General features: G+C 50.8%; 1 long non-coding RNA gene across 1 annotated transcript; it reads left to right on the top strand.

Annotated features, from left to right (window-relative positions):
- Nucleotides 1-2642: 2642 nt before the first annotated feature.
- On the top strand, nucleotides 2643-3351 carry LOC129048344 (uncharacterized). Its single transcript, XR_008510612.2, has 2 exons — nucleotides 2643-2782; nucleotides 3111-3351. It is a non-coding gene; the product is annotated as an uncharacterized LOC129048344 (long non-coding RNA).
- The last annotated feature ends 392 nt before the right edge of the window (nucleotides 3352-3743 follow it).

Here is a 3743-nt window from a genome sequence, read left to right as displayed (position 1 = left end):
AAATACTGGCCTTACTTGAGTGGACATAGCCAAGCCATGTAGCTGGGTAAGTGGCATGTGAGCTGGATTTATCCTCACCCCTCAGCCAGGTGCCTTGAGCAGTACACTGCCTGGTCCACCATTCACACAGCAGCCCTGATAAACAAACACTATTGAAGGCTTAACATTCGCCAGGCTTTTTTTTTTTTTCCCCAAAAGTACTTAGCCTGTATTAACTCATTTAATCCTCACACTAGCCGTATGAGTTAGTTACTGTTAACTCCATTTTACATATGAGGAAACTGAGGCACAGGGATGTTAAGTGTTCTGGAGCCTGGAAGGTGAGTCTTAATCACTGGGCATTCATAGACCGAGAAGCAACTTAAGCTTAAAAAGCTAGTTTAATTGGGAACCCTCGTGGGAAAGGGGGAAGAACAGTTGCCTTTTTCTTTCTTTGTCAAAAGAGGAAATACCCGTTCTCAGTCCAGGTGGAGGAAGAGGGGAAATTCATCTGGCGGGAGGAAGAGGAGGAAAGAAAGAGGAAAGCCGGGCCTTGATGGCTGATGGGGAGCCTGGCCCAAGAATCAAGTGACTTCCCTTAATCTCTGGGCGGTGTGAGGTGGCAGATCCAGTTTGGGGCCTGGCATGAGGGTGATGAGTAAGTGCCCCCAGGTGTGGCTCAGAGGGAAACGGCGGTGGCTGCACAAAGGGTCCTGACCTAGGCAGAGAGCGAGTGGAAGGAGATGAGACAACTGTCCTGACCTTCCAAACCCCTAATCCCCATCTGTGGTCTCTTGCTTCCTTGTTGAAGTCCTGTTCACCCACAAATGCCCTTCTCAAGTTCGTCCAAGAACCCTTCCTGAAAATCCATTTCACAGTTCCATACACATGATCTCTTAGTTTCCACACTGTACAGCTGAGCGCTTAATTAGCTAGAACCGAGCATTTCACTGTGTACTGTCGATAGGCACTTTAAACAAAATAGGCTTCTCATCAGTGAGGAAGTCAAGATGCCTCCTGGGAGGGGCCAGCTGGTGCCCAGCAGATTGCTCAGAGGGTGGTGTTTACCTGGATCATGTCACCTGTCCCAGGGGATGGCTCTTAGCTATGCCCACTCAGAAACCCGATTTCCATAATTTTCAGAGTGGTTTGGACTCAAGCTACTGATTCACCCTGAGAAAGCTCCCAGAAGAGGGTGTATGAATCAGAATGCTGGTTTATTAATTTGCAGGGAGACTTTGCAAACATCACACAGACTGAATGTCGTCTCTTCCCTGCGTCCTAGACAAGCCATATGGGAAACCAAAGACCAGAAGGTGGACTGCGCTTATCAAAGCTGGAGTCAGAACCAGGCAGGAGGAGCATGGGGTGGGGGTGGGGGACAGTGATGTCCAATAGTGCAGGGCTTTGTCTACCTCTGCAGCCCTCTCACCAGCAGAAAGATAGCTGCCAGGTAGACGGGATACTCAGGTCAGCCTGGCTGTGGGCATCTCCTTGGCCAGTGCCTCAAGGGCAGTATTTCCCTGAGAAATCCTGGTAGCATTTCTCCCTTTCCTCTCTCATAATGTAGTAATTTTTTATTTTATTTACCTATTTGTTTAGTGCTTTGCAAGCATTAGCTCCCAGAGACATAGATTTGCATTTGCGTAAATTCGGTAACGACTGTACAATCTCAGGGTTGTAGGGCCAGGCCATGAGAGTAAGTGCTATATGCAAATCAAGAGGATGATCCGGTAACCTGGATGGATCAATAGAAAGCCAAGCATAGAGCAAAGACACATGGTCTCTAATCAGCCTGGAGGCTGGGCTAAGGCTGGCCAGTTGTTACATCCCCCGCGTAGGCCAGGAGGTGAAGCATTCCTAAAGCAGTGCCTGCTTCGGCTGCCTCAGGCAACCTGCCCTGCTCAGCTGGCCTCTTTGGATTTAAAGGGCTCTTTCTGGTCTCTGTCCAGGCCCTTCATGGCTCATCTTTAGTGAGCTGCATCTCCAGGTGCCCAGAGCCAAGGAGGTGTGACTGCACGGGCTTTGAAGTGGGGCAGACTTGAGTTGAGTCCTGGCTCCACCACTCAGTGGTTGGGCGTTCTCAGTACTTGGGCAGGTGCCTTGATTCTTCAAGCCTCAGTAACATCATCAGTAAAATGGGGATGACCCTCAGGGCTGTGGGGAGGGTTGACCCAGACGATGCACAGAAGGCACTGAGCACCGTGCCTGGCGCAGACTGGAAACCTGGCCAGTGTGCGCTCTTCAGGACAGCAGAGGTCAGTTGGAGGCCTACTTTCTCTGCCGACTTGGGCCCCAACTTCCCCATCAGGTCACTGCTCCCTCCTCTGAGGTCTGGACGAAGGACAAGGCTGTAGGGACCTAGACTGTCCTAGATGGGGAGGACATCTATCCTCAGTGCTCTTTCCAGCAGTTTGTTTGGAGCTGCTTGTCCTGATCTTTTGGCTGACTCTGGCAGAGGGAAAGTCAGATTTGAGGCCTGAGCTCTAACAGGCATCCAGAGAGGAAGGAAGGGTGAGGAGCTCTTCTGGGGGAGGAAAGGGGTCATTTGGGAGTGCCCCAGAGGCCTGTAGAGCCCTCCTCAACAGTTTAGGACCTGTGACGTTTTCCCACAGAGAGCACATCCCCTCTCTATCCATTAGGCCCACCCCATGACATCAGTGAAACGGAAGCACCCTGCAGGTGACATCACTGTTGCTCAGGGCAACGCCTCCACCCTAAGGCGGACGGTGAGGTGAAAAATCGGCCTCAAGTATGAGACGCATATTGAAGGGAAGGGACATAGAAGGTGTAACGTTCACAGGTGTGTTTCTCAGAGGCTGGGGAGAGGATGGGCCCAGTTAGCGGCAGGGTGAAGAGAAGAGGGAGGTGCTGCAGTCTCAGATCTGGGCTGTGTCAGTTGGTGGTGGGTCTTTAGGCCTTGGGTCAGAGAGCCCAGTGCTGACAGCTGCAGTCTCCTTCAGTTCTCTGAATGGGACTCCTTAGGGGGCCTCCTGCAGCCTAGATCTGTAAGGAGGGTTAGGGGAAGGGCAGGCTGGAGCAGTGTTGGGGACATCAGAAAAGTGACTTTCTATTCTTCAGCCTCCCCACAAAAGAGAGTGAGAAATAGGATGCTCACATCCTTATTACAGGGGCTTCATTGATCAAGCAGCCATTGTGCATCTATGTTGTGCACGGCCTGTTCCAGGGATTCAGTGGCCTCATGGAGCCTTATGATGAAATGCACGTGGAGAGGAAGAGTGTATGGAATCCACTGCCCCAAGAGGCAGGACCAACTGGAGACAGGAATCCAGTCTCACAATTCACCTCACTCAACTTAGCATTCCCTGTGGAATTCTAGATGGGTTACACTAAATTCATGGAATGCTTTCAGTTGGATGTGCTTGAGATACACTTGCTAATTTGAGAGTGGAGTCAGAGGGGGCAGCCATGGATGTCCACCTTGTCCCTGGGATGGCACTGTTTACAAGGCTGAGGTCACTCAGCAGTTCTGATGCTCTCAACTTGGTGACCTGTGTTTCCGCCACATCTTATCAGGTGATGCCTGCTGCTCCTCCTAAGCAAGGGCTGCCAAATGTCAGCACAGGAGACGAAAGAGGCAGGAAAGGGAGGACTCCATGCCCTGAAGAAAGATGAAAAACTAGATGATATAGTAGGTCTCTCTATAGAGGTTTCAGGAATCGCCTTGTCCTTCCACTTGAAGGCACCTGATTAAAGTTTTTGTTTTGTACAACTAGGCATAACTTCAGGTGCTTTTCCTGATG

Source organism: Pongo abelii, chromosome 8, assembly GCF_028885655.2.
Source record: "Pongo abelii isolate AG06213 chromosome 8, NHGRI_mPonAbe1-v2.0_pri, whole genome shotgun sequence".
Taxonomy (NCBI): domain Eukaryota; kingdom Metazoa; phylum Chordata; class Mammalia; order Primates; family Hominidae; genus Pongo; species Pongo abelii.
Note: the sequence above shows the minus strand (reverse complement) of the source record. Positions and strands in the feature narration are given on the sequence as shown.